This window comes from Myodes glareolus, chromosome 3 (genome assembly GCF_982192425.1).
Source record: "Myodes glareolus chromosome 3, mMyoGla1.1, whole genome shotgun sequence".
Taxonomy (NCBI): Eukaryota; Metazoa; Chordata; class Mammalia; order Rodentia; family Cricetidae; genus Myodes; species Myodes glareolus.
The window spans coordinates 124,599,033-124,615,591 of NC_142028.1; the positions used below are offsets into that span (position 1 = coordinate 124,599,033).

A 16,559-nucleotide genomic window follows, 5' to 3' on the forward strand; every position below is an offset into this window, starting at 1 on the left:
CTTCTTTCCCCATATTTGTGTTCAGGAGACAGTTTAGAGAGTACATATACAGTGTAGAGATGAGGAAACTAAGTCTCAGATAACTTTAGAGTCTTTTCAGGCATCGTATCATCACTAACATGTTCTGGGGTAGAACATAGCCTTGTTCAATTAGGTAGAAATATCCTAGTTCAATTCCAGCCTTTTCTTTCCTCCTCCTCCTCCTCCTCCCTCTTCTTCTTCTTCTTCTTCTTCTTCTTCTTCTTCTTCTTCTTCTTCTTCTTCTTCTTCTTCTTCTTCTTCTTCTAAGTTTTAAATTGATTTTATTGAGCTATATATTTTTTCTTGCTCCCTTCTCTTCCTCTCCCCTCCCCTTCTTCCCTCTCCTCTGGTCCCCACGCTCTAGTTACTCAACTGACTTGTCTTTTTCTACCTCCTAGGTAGATTGGATTCATATATGTCTCTCTTAGGGTTCTCATTATTGTCTAGGCTCTCTGAGATTGTGATTTGTAGACTGGTTTTCTTTGCTTTATGTCTAAAAACCACTTATGAGTGAGTAAATACGATAATTGTCTTTCTGGGTCTGGATTGCCTCACTCAAATGATGTTTTCTAGATCCATTTATTTGCCTGAAAATTTCAAGATGTCGTTATTTTTTTCTGCTGTGTAGTACTCCATTGTATGAATGTACCACATTTTTCTTATTCATTCCTCAGTTGAGGAACATTTAGGTTCTTTCCAGGTTTTGGCAATGACAAGCAATGTTGCTCTGGACATAACTGAGCACATGACCTTGAGCATCCTTCGGGTATATACTCAAAAGGAATATTCCTGGGTCTTGAGGTAGGTTGTTTTCTCATATTCTGAGACATCGCCATACTTCTTTCCAAAGGAGTATTCCCTTTACCCCACATCCTCTTCAGCATAAGTTGCCATCAATGATCAGTGATCGTGGCCATTCTTACAGGTTTAAGATGGAATTTCAGAGTTGTTTTGATATGCATTTCTCTGATGGCTAAGTATGTTGAGCATTTCCTTAAGTGTCTTACAGTCATTTTAGATTCCTCTGTTGAGAGTTCTTTGTTTAGTTCTGTGCTTCATTTTTTATTAAATTATTTGTTCTATTGATGACCAATTTCTTGAGTTCTTTGTATATTTTGGAGATTTGCCCTCTGTCCGATATTGCGTTGGTTAAGGTGTTTCCCATTCTGTAGACTGTTGTTTTGTCTTGTTGACCGTGTTCTTTGCTTTACAGAAGCTTCTCCGTTTCAGGAGGTCTTATTTATTAATTGTTTTTCTCAGTGTCTGTGCTACAGGGTTGTATTTTGGAAGTGGTCTCCTGTGCCAATGCTTTCAAGTCTACTTCCCACTTTCTCTTCTATAAGTTTCAGTGTGGCTGGCTTTATGTTGAGGTCTTTGATCCATCTGGACTTGAGTTTTATGCATGGTGATAAATATGGATCTATTTTCATTCTTCAATGACAATCTTACTAAATCTTACCAATCTACAGATTCAATGCAATGCCCCTTTCTTTAAAGGTATGTGCAAACAGCAACTTGATTAATGAATTTTCAAAGGATTTTTTTTCTACAGAAAACATTAGCTTAAGGTAGCAGAGAAATTTGGAAGCCAGTTGATTACAGAATTACTTAGTCAGAAGCTATTTTAAAAACTGTTTTTACCTATGAATAATATGTTAACTTATTAACATATTAACTAACACCATTGTATACCACACGTTATGCTATATGTCTTGTATCTATAAACTTATATGATATCGCAATCTTTTGAATTATGTGCTTGTCATAACTATCGCTGGCAAGTTAACACAACCCTAGAGTCCTTTGGGAGGAGTAAACCTCAATTGAAATTGCCTATATTAGATTGTCTGTAGTCATGTCTGTGAGCCATTTTCTTAATTGAGAATTGATATGAAAGGACCCAGCCCACTACTGACATTGCCATACCTCTGTAGGTGGGTCTGGGAAGTCAAAGAAAGGTAACTGAGCAAGCCAGGGAAGTAAGCTAGTAAGCAGTCCTCTTAGACTCTTTCTACTTCAAGCTCCTGCCTCAAACTCCTGCTTTGCCTTTTCCTACGGATGGGCACTGGATAAGTAAACCCTTTCCGTCCCATGATGTTTTTGGTCAATGTTTCATCACATTAACAGAGAAGCAAACTAAGATAGCACTACTTTTCCCGATTTATGAAAACTGAGTTGGCATGATGAAACTGAGGTTCAACAAGAAGCAAGTTGCCTGAAGATCACTGCTAATAAGTGACAGTACTAGGATTGGAACCATATAGTCTAGTATCCCAGTTTGTACTGTGGAAGCAACCCTCTGCTCTCAAAAGTACATACAAAGGGGGAATTGCATGTGAGGCCTTGGTAGATGTTTGGTGCAGACACTTAGGAAAGACTCAGTGAGCCACAAAATGGCTACTTGTTACAAGGAGGGCCCCTTTGTTCTTCTAGGCCACCCAGCTAGCTTAGCCCCTGGAATAACCATTCAGAAACTGTATTCATTTAAACACTGCCTGGCCAATTAGCTCTAACTTCTTACTGACTAATTCTTAAATCTTAATTTAACCCATTTCTATTAATCTGTGTAGTTCCACGTGACTGTGGCTTACTGGCAAGATTCTAACCAGGATCTGTCTCGGGCAGGAAATCCACGGCGTCTCCCACTCTGTCCTTTTTTCCAGCATTCAGTTTTGTCTTCTCAGCTTACCTAAGTTCTGCCCTATCCGTCTAAGCAGTTTCTTTATTGATTAACCAATGAAAGTAACACATGACCAAACAGAAGGACCTCCTTCACCAGCTACTGGGTATCTGAAAGAGAAAAGCACATGGAATACAGCTAATCCATGAGGGACATAGTCAGCAATTGGCCATTGTATTGGCTGGACATTAATGAGCCTACAATGGCCCTGGAGATTGCAGTCTGGCTGCATGCAGCTTCTGGTTTAAAGATGTTCAAGAAGAAACTGGAAATACCAGCGACTACTATGCCAAATAGTGTTAGCAAATTCCTCTAGACCGTTTCTAACAATACTGGTCCAGGACTTCTCACGAGTAAGACATGGGAAACTGTGAGCAAATGGCCGGTCCTGGGATAAAGCCAGATTTTGAGACAGGTATGCAAAAGTAGCAGTAGACGCGGGAATAAGTAAAGGAGATTTATCCAAGGCACTGTGTGAGCTAAGAGAGTTTGCTCCAGGTCAGGGATGGGGGCCTCCTCTTTCAGAGCATCAGTTACCCTCTTTACCAAATAGAAGGTTAGAATTTTTGACTCTACAGGGGACTCCCTTACTTAGAATCCTAAATCCTTAATCAACTGATGTTTGGAGGAAATCACAATGGCAATGACAAAAATGTTGTGAAATGTTTCCGGTTCCCTGAATTAAGAGCTTTGGTGATTACCCATGAATCCTCACACTGGCCCTGAGATGGGTATAACTGTAGTCTTCACTCTACAGGCCCAGACTTGTTGAAGGGCACACAGCTACTACAAGTGAAATTAGATTTCACACTCAGTTTATTCAATTCCTAAGTACACAATAAAATCAGGATATTTGTATTTATTATTATGTGTGTATAAAGGTTTTCCTGCATGTATGCTTGCACAGTGCATACATGCCTGGCGCCTCCGGATCCCAGAAGAGTAAGTTGGATTCTCTGGAACTGAAGTTACAAGGAGGAGATTGTGAACTGATGTGTGAGTTCTTGGAACCAAACCGGGTTCTTCTGCAAGAACAAATGTTTTTAACTATGGAGCCATCTCTTAAGCCCACAAGTGCACATTTTTAAGTTACCTGAGAACTTTCCTTCCAGATATTCCTCCCTAAAGGGTTGTTGGCAGGTGAGAGAATACTTTCACAAAAATAGCAGCAAAGGAATTTAAGGAAGTCTGTTTTTGCTCAAAGGTTGCTTGGATGAACAAGACACCACAAGGAATGATGCTGCCTTATTAAAAATATTTCTAACTTTTTGTTCTCAAATTAGGATGAGCTTGAATAAGAATGGAAATCACCCCCATTTGTGTGGAGTAACATCCAGGTGGGTTTCGTCTTGGGATTTTGGGGAATTTTTTGCATTTTCACTAGTTTCACTGGGAGTGTCCATGTGACCTTGCATAAGTGTAAAAGTTCCCGCCTCCCCAGGCACTGGACCTGTAGCGTGGGGCTAGCATCAGTCCATAGTTTAAATCCTGGCAGCCCTCACATTAGTTGTATGTGTTTGGCTTCATCAGCCCAATTCAAATTCTCATTTGTATGGCAAGAAACATAACGGCACCTACTCGGAAAGATTTTTATATTAAAGGTCTCTGTAGAGGGGATGCTTTCTAAACTGCACTTTTTGTCAGATGTTTAAAGATGACTAGAATGTAGACGGGCTTCTTGGGTCAGCCCATTCTTGCCTTGTTTCTTTGTTTCTCTCTTTCCTAGTTCTACCATAAAGACATGGAAACAATTCAGAAACCCCGCGCTTTGGTGCTCACTCAGCCATTGCTGGGCCCGGGAGAAGGAGTGTGATTGATGTGCTTGCATTGACTGACTGCACAAGATGAAAAGTTGTTTTGTCCCCCTCCCTTCCTTCTTTTAGTCCTGGGAATTATATTTTCCTCAGAGTTGTTAATGGAAAGCACTAGACCAAATTCTCTCAAATTGAATTTGGCTGCATGCACTGTCAGCTGTCCATCTTCTTTCCTCTGTCTCCCCCCTCAAACCATAGTCTCTATGTTTATTCACACAGTGATTCATGGGCCTCCAGGCTGAGCAGACAGAGGGTAGGGTTTGGAGGAGAGCACACAATGTACCTGGGGTAAGGTTCTGCCTGTAGTTCTTGCTCGCTGCATATCAATCAAGGTTCTAGGAAGCAGCACATGGCAAATGCACATGCCTCTAATACAGTAAAGTGAGAAGTGAGTCCTATAGATGTCCAATGAAACTGGAAATCAGGACCAGGGTTATACTTTCTATTACTTAACTGTTGTGTGCCTGCCTCTGTGGAGGTCGCGTTTTTCCCTAGAGCTACCACATGTTCACATGTCAGAAGGTAATATACTAAATCACTTCCTTGCCTTGGAAGGAATAGCTACATCTACTCAAGTAATCACTGTTCATTTGCTCTTTTAGAGATATTTAAGTGCCTACAGCATTGTGCTCAGAAGAGACCTTTCAACTTGGAACAGGACCTACTGTTCTGTTTTCTGAATCATGAGTCCAAAAGGAAGACAGGTAATGGGTAGTAACATGGAAAAAGCTTAGGGTCACTTGAAATATTAGACAAACAGTGAAAATAGCCTTGATCTTGGAGTCAGGAAAACAAGAATGCTGTGGGGTATTTGATTTCCAGGAGCCTTACGTTCCTACCCGGTATAACCTTCTTTGCTGGGTTGGTATAAAGATCATTGAACAGTGTCCAGACCCTAAAATGCATACAGAAAATTGTAGCTATTATTAATAAAGGTGATAGTGTTAATAATGGATGAGAAAGTGCTTTCTAAGCTACAAAACCCTATGCAAATATAAAGAATCATTATAATCATGTTACGTAGAGACTCTTTTTACAAAAGGTTCTAAGAGCAATCAGCATCATGAGGGGCTAGAATAATACAACAATATTATTAACCAGCAGTCGAAGGACTCCGTGTTTGAATAGCACTCTTTCAGTTTTAACATGTAGGCCTGGCGTGGAGGAGCACTTAGGGAACTTATTAATGCAGGCTGGCCTGTACGTTGGTCGGTAAGTACTGTATTCAGTTTGTTGTAAGATTTTCTGTCTTCATTAGTAGCACTTTAGTTTCCCTTAAGTAAATGATGATTTATATAAAATTGCCCCATTTTACTTGACCTAAGTTCAAACCAAACGATTCTGTACCGACACCTGCTATCAGGTTCAGGACATTTCGTAAGCCGACAATTGACTATTCTTCTTGCTGTGTTAAATGCACAGTAATCCTTTGTCAATGGGGACTTGGCCAACTGTGGATTTGTGATAATGGGATTTGTATTTATAAACCAACATGTTAAAATGTGTGTTATTTTTATATATGGATTTTTCAGATACAGTCTTTTTAACGGTGTTCTATTCTGGTCCTGTGGGCACCATGGCGTTCTACGGAACAGTATATAAAAAGAGATTGTTCATTTTCACTTTCTGGTAGAGGGCTAAAATATTGTCTCTCAGAGTCTTCACTCTTGCCACAACACTACTTCATTTATCTATTAATTTAGATTTATTAGTTTTATTTTATGCAGATGAACATTTGCCTGCATGTATGCATGTGCACTATGTGTATACCTCATACATAGAACTTGAAATGACTGTCAAATTCCATGTAACTGGAGGCAAGGGTGGCTGTGTGTTACCATGTGGGCATGGGACCTGAACTCGGAGGTTCTGAAAAAGGAGCAAATGCACTTAACTGTTAATTCACCTGTTTAATCTCTGCAAGAATATTTTAGAAAGTTAACTTATCCATGGGTAAGGGAAACGTTTCAATTGGTAAAGTATTCACTTTGTAAATATGAGGGCCTGAGTTAAATCCACAGAGAACTCTTGCTAAAATAAAAATGCTCACACATACTATTGCACACCTATAGTTCTGGCACTGGGAAGACAGAAACACAAATATCTCTGGAGATCCTAGATATCTGCTCTGGCTGAACTGATGTGTTCCAAGTTCAATATGAGACCCCATATCAGCAAAGCATCGAACAATTGAGAGAGACACCCAAGACCAAATTCCAGATTCTAAATATACGTGCACATATGTTCATGTACCCATGCACACACATATACAGAATCACATAAACACACACACATATACACACACAAACACACACTAAAACAAATAAACAGCTTACCCATTACTAATATTGGGAAAACTAAGAAGGAAAACAGAAGACTCAACCTTATATTTACCTTCCCCAGCACAGGAGGTTAATTAGTTTATTCTCAATTTTCAGGAGGAAGGGCAGGTCCCATAGTGGAAAAGAAGTCTACAAAATACCTTTGTCTGTTCTTAACTTCACAGCAGTTTCCTGGACGGCACCCTTTTGTTTTTCTTTGTTTAGACGATGCCTCCCTTAGCATTGAGCCTAAGATTAAGCTGTGAATGTATTTGGTTATGAGTGCATCCAAGTATAGTACTTATATTTCAAAGTGCATATTTTGATAAAAATTGTAGATCTCTCAAAGCTTTTCTTCTTGAATATTGTACTTTTCCAAGGTCGAGGAATTGTTACATAAACATTACGTGAGTTTTGTGCCTCTTATTCTTAGTAGTGGCTTGTGCCCACTTGCAAATTGTTGACTATATTAATGTCATTTTCTATTCTCTCTCACTCTCCTCATGGTCCAGTTGTGGCATGGAGTTGGTATTCTACTCACAAGCAAAACACTGAAGAAATATAATTGAGGTTGTTTACTGAAATAGCATACATTGTATGGTTTGGAGAGAACTATACAGAGACCAGTCCATAAAAACAAGACAGGGCATTGCAGAGGTTCCTTTTGCAGATGCATGGAATGTGACCTAAAGTCACACTTTTCTCAAGGTTTCTGAGATTCTAACTGAGGCTAAAAATAATGCTAGGTACACTCTATATGCAAGGTCAAGAGGAACATTTGTGATATTATAAACAAAGTGTTTCTATGAACTTCCTTACATTGCATGATAGTTTTATCAGTTTATGAAACATTAAGCAGAAAAGGGGAAGTGTGTGCTTTTGGTTTTTTTGGGATCTGAATGACCTTGGAGTGAACACAGAATCTCAAATCTGAGAATCTCATCTTGAGGGAAGGTATATATATGGGAAGAACATAATTTACTTTTTGCTGGCTTATTATGAACAAGGATTCTTACAAGAGCTCCATAAACACTCACCTATTGTTACAATGATACTAAAAGGGTGCAAGAAACAAATATGAAACATTTATGAGACAAATCTGAAAAAAAGTAGCACAAGTTTGTACAACTCACTGTGATTGAACCAGTGTGATCACCTAAATCTTTCTCCCATGGTGGATGGTTCCCCAAAGTCCTAGATTGCTTTTTCTCCTTAGTAGTCATCACACACTTCTCACTTCTCCTCTGTGAAATGGGCAACCTTACTTTTCCAGGAAACTCATGAAAGAAACTGCACAGCAGCAAGCCTGGTTTTCATTGTCCTTCACTCATATATTTCATGGTTGCCAAGAAACAGCAAAAAACAGTGCATCTGAAAGACAGTTTTGATTCTGCATAGAAACCGCCTTGCTCACCCCAAAGCTCACCGAGGAAGAAGATAGTGCTGTTTGTATCAAAGGGATGCTCACCAAGGGTAAGATCACAAACATGGCTAAGGAGTGGCACAGGAAGAATAAAAGCATATGTCAGGTTCCCTTATTACAGTAAAGTCCTGTTTCTAAATCCTAAGGGTAGTAGAAGAGTATTCTTAGCACCCCCAATGGACTTTGGTCTTATTTATTTATTTTTTATTATTTACATTTATTCATTTATTTTACATCCCAACAGAAGTTTCCCCCTCCTTTTCTCCTCCCATACCTTCCCCTTACGTCTCCCTTCCCAATCCACACCTCTTCTGTTTCTCTTCAGAAAGGGACAGGCCTACCATGGGTGTCAACAAAATATGGCATATTAAGTTGAGGTAGGACTAAGCTCCTCCACCTTATTAAGCCTGGGCAAGGCAGCCCAGTATGAAGAATAGGTTCCTGGAATCCAGCCAAAGCACTAGGGACAGGCCCTGCTTCCACCACTAGGAGTCCCACAAGTAGACCAAGTTACAAAACTATCATACAAATGTAGAAGGCTTAGCTTGGTCCCAGGCAGGCTCCCTAGCAGTCAGTCCCGAGTCTGTGGGTCCCCAGTTAGTTGTTTCTGTGGGTTACCTTGTGATGGTCTTCACCCACTGGGTCCTACAATCCTTTCTCCCTCTCTTCAATAGGATTCCCTGAGTTTGACCCAGCACTTGACTGTGGATCTCTGCATCTGTTTCCATCAGTCCCTGGATGAAGGCTCTCTGCCGACAACTGGGTAGTTACCAGTCTTGTTGCAGGAGGCAGTTAGTTCAGGCTACCTACCCACTAGTGCTGAGAGTCTTCGCTGTGGTCATCCATGGACTTTGCTGGGAGTTTCCTTTGCATCAGGTTTCTTCCTGACACCAAAATGCACCCCCCATCAAGACACCTCTGTCATTCTCTCCCTCCTCACCTGCCTCAATCCAATCCCTCATGTTCCCATCACTGCTGCTCCTCAGTCTAACCAGGAGATCCCCGAAGAAGAGGATTCTATGAGAAGATCATAGCACAGATAGGTGAAGTCTTGCATATTTTATCCCATCTGTCTGTTGACTGACTGTCCTTGAGGAGAAGCACACTAGAATATGTGTTTCTTTCAACTGTAATGATATTTCATATGTATTTTAATAAATAAAGCTTGTTTGAAGATCAGAGAGTGAAATAGTTCACTGGTCAGTCTTACAGACCACGCAGGGGTAGCACACACCTTTAATCCTAGTAGCCACACTAGTTTGCCATAGAAACTGGGCAGTAATAGTGCATGCCATTAATCCCAGCCCTAGAGAGAAATATAAGATGGGAGGAGACAGCTCTCAGATACAGTCTCATTCTGAGATTCCTGGGGTCAGGGTCGCCATTTCAGACTGAGGTAGACGTAAGAGCTAGTGACTGGCTGTTTTGCTTTTCTGAACTTCAGGTTGAACCCAAGTATCTATCTCTGGGTTTTTGTTAATTGTCATACATCCTATAAAGTAGATATTTCAACATCTGTTTCTGGCAAGGGTTTATGCTAACCTCCAAAGAGCAACAAAAGGAAAGAAGTCTGCCTGTACATTGGAAAGTGCCCCATATGTATTGTTTTATTATTAATATTTTTTGCTCATCATTGACACTGTCATTTTCATCACTGTGCATTCTAATTAAGATGTCTACTGAGCTGGCTGGGCTGACTGCTGGAAGTCACTAGTTTCACGAAATTTAATCTGATCATTTATAAAATAAACATGCAGTGGGGGCCTCCAGCCTGTGAGGAGCTGTGTTAGGCTTTACAGGATGAGTAAGACGGCCTGTGGCCTCAAGGAGTTTACAAGGGGAAACGAGAAGAGACTTTGGATAACAGAGAACAGGGCTCAGCTGTGTGATGTGTCAGGAGCACAGAGCAAGCAGAATGCTCCGTTAACTTGTCACAGTCTTCCAAGGTAAATCCTCTGCTTAGGAAAGTGCTGTGGAGGAGCTCACAGAGCATCACCTACACACAGCCGGCAAGAGGTGGGAATACCTGCCAAACAGATGGAGAGGCTCTCAGCCCAGGGCCTTCCTGCACAGGAGCGCATGTTGTCTTCTCTCTCTTGACTGAGCTGAGATGCTTGCTTGGCCATGCTGTATCATCAGATGTGGCAGAAACTCCTGGGAGTGTTTGTTAGTCAAACTCTTAGAAATGTTTTCTTTAATATATGTGATTTCTAATTTTTTATGAACACAGTTGGAGGCTGAATTCTATCTTAGTTAGGGTTTCTGTTGCTATGAAGAGACAGCATGACCACAGAAACACTTATTAAAAAACATTTAATTGGGGTTGGCTTACAATTCAGAAGTTTAGTTCATTGTCATCAATGCAGACAAGATGTCATCAAGGCAGACAAGATGCCGGAGAAGGAGCAGAGAGTTCTACAACCAAACTGGCAGGTAGAAAGAAGAGAACGCCACAAGTGTAAGCATCTGAGACCTCAAATTCTGCCCCCAATGACACACTTAATTCAACAAAGCCACACCTACTCCAGCAAGGCCCCAACACCTAATAGTGCCACTCCCTATGATCCTATAGGGGTAATTTTATTTCAGACCACCACCAACTCCTAACCTCTTTCTCACTGGTTGGCTTATATGTAGTTTGGAAGGAGAAATGGTGAATGACAGTGGTGGGCCATTGTCCCCAGCAGGAACACCTCTCCAGAGGTCTCTTGTTCCCTCTCGCACATCTTCTGACCACATTTGGATGGTCACTGTCCCATCTGACTGTGTCCCAGAAAGCCTGCAATGAGTTGAGACCCATGCCGTTCTGAGAAGCAGATTGGCTATTAACAAAGCAGAAAGTATTCTTGTTGAAGCCCCTGAAGATTTGTGTTGTCCCCAAAGCTGGCTGTAACTAATGTTAACAGATGCTGAAACAAAACTGAGACAGAGGTGGTGAGACTAAATGCAGTAAGGTCTGAATGTTTGCATACCCCTAGTTTATCTGTTTTAACCTAATCCCCAGTGTGGTTGTATTAAGAGATGTGCCTTTTGGGAAATGCAAACAATGAGTGTATAAATTATTAACCACTCAGCAATGGGATGAATGCCCAATAAAAGTACGTCAGATTGAGGGAGGTTGTTTGCTCTGCCCTTGTTACCACATGGAGATGCAGCAAGAAGGAAGGCACTACTGATGAGATGGGGTGTCCTGACCAGACACAGAGTCAGTAACTTAGTGTTAAGTACATTTTCTAGAACTGTGAATAGCAATTCTCCATTATTTATAAATTGTGCAGTTTAAGGCCTTTTGGTACAGTGACCTAAATGAGATAATACAGCAAGCTTGAATTTAAAGAAAAGAACGTTTTTACTTTTATTCATGGGCATTTGTGTATCCGTGTGGGTGTATGCCGCTATTGACTGAAACCAGGAGAGGGCATCACATCCTCTGAAGTTATAGGTGGCGAGGTTCAGTGTCCCCCCTCCCCGATATGTATATTGGAAATTGGACTCGGATCATTTGGAGGAGCAGAAAACACCCTTAACTGCTGAACCATCCTTCCAGCTCCCAACAATTTTTATATTTATTCTACCACTCTCTATTTTACTTTAAAATGAATTTTGAGCTGGCCTCAATCTTGTTTCTAGAGGTTGATACTGTTGATACTCTATGAGGGGTTAGGGGGACATTAGAATTCTTGGTATACTTGTTCACTTCTTCTCAAGCCCAACTTCCCACAGATCGAGGCTTCCCCAACCAGTATCTTTTCACCTTTGAAACTGTGTCAGACCTTTGTTTCCTGAAGCTTGCCTGTCTCCCATGGGCAACCACATCACTAATTCCCTCCTGGAGTTGTTTATCTTCAGCTGTATGCTTTTTACAAAATACCTAATCAACAGTGTTTGGAAAACCTTAGTAAATCTTGCCTGCATTTTATTACATACTAGATTAAACTTGTCAGAGAATTCAGGCAGGTTCCAAAGACTCATTTTGTCTTTGCTCACAGACAGAGAGAACCACCTGGCCTACTGGTTGTTTTATTCTTAAATTTCTGCTGACTAATCAGCTACCCAGTGTCTCACAGTGCCTGGGAGACAAGTCTTAGGAATGGCTCTGTAGAGCGATGTTACAAGGGGCCATTAATCTTCTTGAGCGAGACCTTGAATGAGTCACTAACTTCTTGGTATTTGATTGCCTAAGTTATCATAGTGGGAAGATAGACTGCAATTTACTGTTCTGAAAATATTTATCTGGTTACTATCCTACAGTAAGTGCTTTGGGTGTTTAAAGAGGCAAAATATGATGACCAGAAGGTCTGCATGGTAGCAGTATCTGATTTGGTGCTCTCTTGAGATATTGGGTAATGTCAGTAAGCTGCAACTGTCAGTCAGTCCCTAAATCAAGAAGATGAGCAGAACATGATGTGTTGCTGATTTGTGATGTTTATCAGGTCAGGTGCATTAAATGCATTTTGATGAATGCTTTTCAACTGACAAAGTGTTTACCTGGATATTGCCCTGTTGTAAAAGGAGACATATTTATATATGTGGGTCATGCCTTCAGTCATGTGGCTTGAAGACTAGTGGAGGCAGGTAAGGAAGAAAAGTTATTGTGCATCAGAGTCAGAAATCATTAACCGTCAGCATCCATTCCAATTGTCATGGCTCTAATAGGTTTAGTTCATATTTATGTATGTGAATGTGAAAGAAAATAGCCCACCTCTTGTAGATGTTGAGAGTGAGATCCCATAAAGGTATGATATGCAAGACTATGCAGATCAAGTGGGTTAGGAGTAAAAGTTTATTCATGGTTGTGGATGAAGCACGTCTACATTAAAGGGGCTAATGGTTAGTTATGTGTAAAATCTCTAATGCCAACAATCAGCCTGTCTGCCCCACATCTCTATGTTATACCCTCAGCACTGATTACAAACCATCTGTATAGCTGTCCCCTATCCAGTTTCCCCATCCCTTTCTTACATTCTTATTCAGCCCATTCAGCTTCAAATACATCCCATTCTTACGTTCTTATTATGTGTACAATGCATTCTTTCAGTACTTCAGCTACAGCCAAATTAATCCATTGCTCTTTTGCCACATATTCTATGCATATTTAAGTGGGTTCCATGCCAGGTTACAATGACTATTGTCCATCTTCACACGGAAAGATAGAAGGAGAGTAAACTTATCTAGATTCTTGCCTCACTGTTGCCATAAACAAGTTGTATTGTTGTAAATAATTCTACTTATTCCATCTTCACTTTGGCTCACTTGTAGAGTGGGATGATTATGACAGTTTGTAAGGCTCCGAGAGAACGGAATAAGAGGACATGTGTAAAGCGATTGCTTTATTTATCTTACTGTACACAAGCTATCTCATCTATCTTTTACTACCCATCCTCTCTTGATTAATGTTGAAAAATGAGCTAGACATGGAGCTGTTATTGCATGAGCAGTAGAGAATGTAGGGTAGGTGTGGGCAAAACTAGGGGACCAATGAAAGGTAGCATGCATTTCAGACCAGCATCAGGATGATTCAGTCACCTGTGGAGGAAACAAACATACTTTTGATTTAGGTATTGAGAGTGATGATGCTATACCTACATGCATATATGCCATCATGCATGCATACATGGATACTTAAATACATACCCACATACATATGAATGTGCCAGGAATTACGTCTTGCAGAGATGAAAACTGTGGAGAGAATATGGTGACCCTAAAACTATTCAAGGATCAGATAAGAAAATATTAGCTGGGTAGAGCTGTTCACATCTTTAATTTAAAATCAGGAACCAGAAGCAGGCAAATCTTCCAGTTTGTTCAAAATAGCAAGTTCCAGGCTAGCCAGGATAGTGAGCACCTGTCTTTAAGAACAGTGCAGGAAACAAAACCAAACTATAATTGCTTGACACTTTAGGGAACTGCCATTTTAGAGGATTTCCAGTTCCATCTCCAGAACATATGTGGAATGACTTTGGTGACTTATAAACTGCCTGTAAGCACACACACACACACACACACACACACACACACACACAAAGAGAGAGAGAGAGAGAGAGAGAGAGAGAGAGAGAGAGAGAGAGAAATAGAAAGAGAGAGATTAAGAAAGGTAATATTATATTAGCAGGGCTTTTCATTTTGTTCTAAAGGAAGAATTCTCACATATAGGCAGGGTTTCGCATGGTTTGGATTTACAAAAAATGCTAAAAAGAAAATATATCTAAGCTTACTTATAATTGTGTCCAAATAGGAAATATGGTGTTGAGGAAGATGAGACTTCAAAGCTGTCTGTATTCTAAATTCATAAAAGAGCCAGATTTCTTCCCTATTCCAAAGTGATGCTCTGGGTACATTGAGTGGGTCAGTGGAGAAAAGAATGATGCTCCACCAACAGGAGATTCCTTCTAAGTGTGGACCGAAAGGTGTTCCTCTGCACTGTTGAGAACACAAATCAAAAGAGATGGAATAAGAGCTTTAAGTTCCCCAACACACACACACACACACACACACACACACACACACACACACACACCTGCACCTTTCCTTACAGAAACTAAGGAGAAGTAGAAGGCAAGAAAAACAGAGTGACTTGCATATTCTGTGAAGGTCAGTATCCTATGGCAAGAAACACATAACACACAGTGTGATGATGATGCAGGAGGAAATTGAGACTGACAAGGTGACGTGAAAATCACAGAAACCAGCAAGATCATACATCTTAGTGTTGTAATTTATGTATTAGATGTCCCAAGTTCATATCTTTGAATGTTGGCTCACAATGAAGCAATGTTCTGAGGGTCTGTGGAAGAGGAATGAATTATGAGGATTTTGACCACAGGAGAAGATTTATTCTATATATGGATTCATAGTTTAATGGACTATTAGCTAGAAGGTGTAACCTATGTGGAGGAAGTAGGTCATTGTGTATGCCCTTGAATACTCGCCCCTGCGTCTTCTTTCCCGGTTTCTGGCCACTAGGGACAAACAGCTTTGCTCCCCCTACATTTCCTACTGTGCTGTTCATGCCCCAGAGTCCTGCGGTCACAGAGACAAGCCGATGGCAGGCCAAACCATCTGAACCCACGTCGCAAATGTGTTTTCTCCTATAACTGATCTTTCCAGATATGTTGTCATCATAATGGAGCCTTGACTAACATTAGTTGGGCTTGCCTGATTATGCCTTTGCGTGTCAGAGATCGTATTAAGCACTTTGTAGACAACACTTTATTTATTTAATAAGCAATATTCTTAAATGGGTCTTTCTTTTCAACAGGTAAGGATCAGAGAGGTCAGAAAGTCTGAGACATGGGTGAAGCTAAAGTTTATCTGAAGCGTTTAGTGCCAATATTCTTATACTTTATGTTGTGCTGTGTGGTCCTGTTCTTGTATAAAAGTGGTTCTCAACGTATGGGTTGAGACTCCCAGGCATCAAACAACCTTTTCACAGGGGTCATGTATCAGATATTCTGCATATCAGATATTGACATTACTATCCAAAACAGTAGCAAAATTACAGTTATGATATAGCAACAAAAATATTTTATGGCGGGGGTCACTACAATATGAGAAACAGTATTTAAGGGAAGCAGCTTAGGAAGGTTGAGAACCACGGTTGTATAGGGTCTTGTAAATAACACATGAAGTCTCTGGCATCAGCTGAAGACCATAACATTTCCTGCCAACCTTCTGCAAAACCATAGCCTTATTAGCTTCTTCTATTCTTCTTTAAATATTGTACATGTCCTAAGACTAAGATTTTTTTCCTATGTACTAAGGTTTTCTTTTCATTCTTCCAGCAGTTTCCTGATGAGGAAATGGTGTCTGCACCATAAAGCCAGGGAAATGAAGCCAAGGAGGGAATGAAATGACCACCCAGGTCACACATCAATCACAATGTGGCAGAAATAGGCGTCCGAGTGAGCCCTCAGGATGCACACGAAGAGTGATCTAAAACACTTGGCTTCCTCCCACTGATGCTCACGTTCTCTCACAAATATTAATCAAAGCCTAATGGTAAAGCTCTGTGCCTGCTGGGAGGCTCTGAGTACAACAGGGTGAAAGGGCTTCTGTTGTCTTCTTAGAAATATCTAATTTCTCTACCTTTCTATTTCTCTCTCTCTCTCTCTCTCTCTCTCTCTCTCTCTCTCTCCCTCCCTCCCTCCCTCCCTTTCTTTCTCTTTCTTTACCTTTCTATTTCTTTCTATCTCTCTTATATCTGTATTTCTTTTATTCTTTACTTTCTTGCTTGTTAATTCTATTAGTTTTTTTATTTTACTTTTATTTTTCAACTCTTATTCTTCCTCTGCACTCTG

At 40.5% G+C, this 16,559-nt stretch overlaps 1 protein-coding gene across 3 annotated transcripts in view; it reads left to right on the forward strand.

The window, feature by feature from the left end:
• Astn2 (astrotactin 2) overlaps positions 1-16,559 on the forward strand; it is a 979,028-nt gene that overhangs the window by 42,405 nt on the left and 920,064 nt on the right. The window lies entirely within an intron of this gene.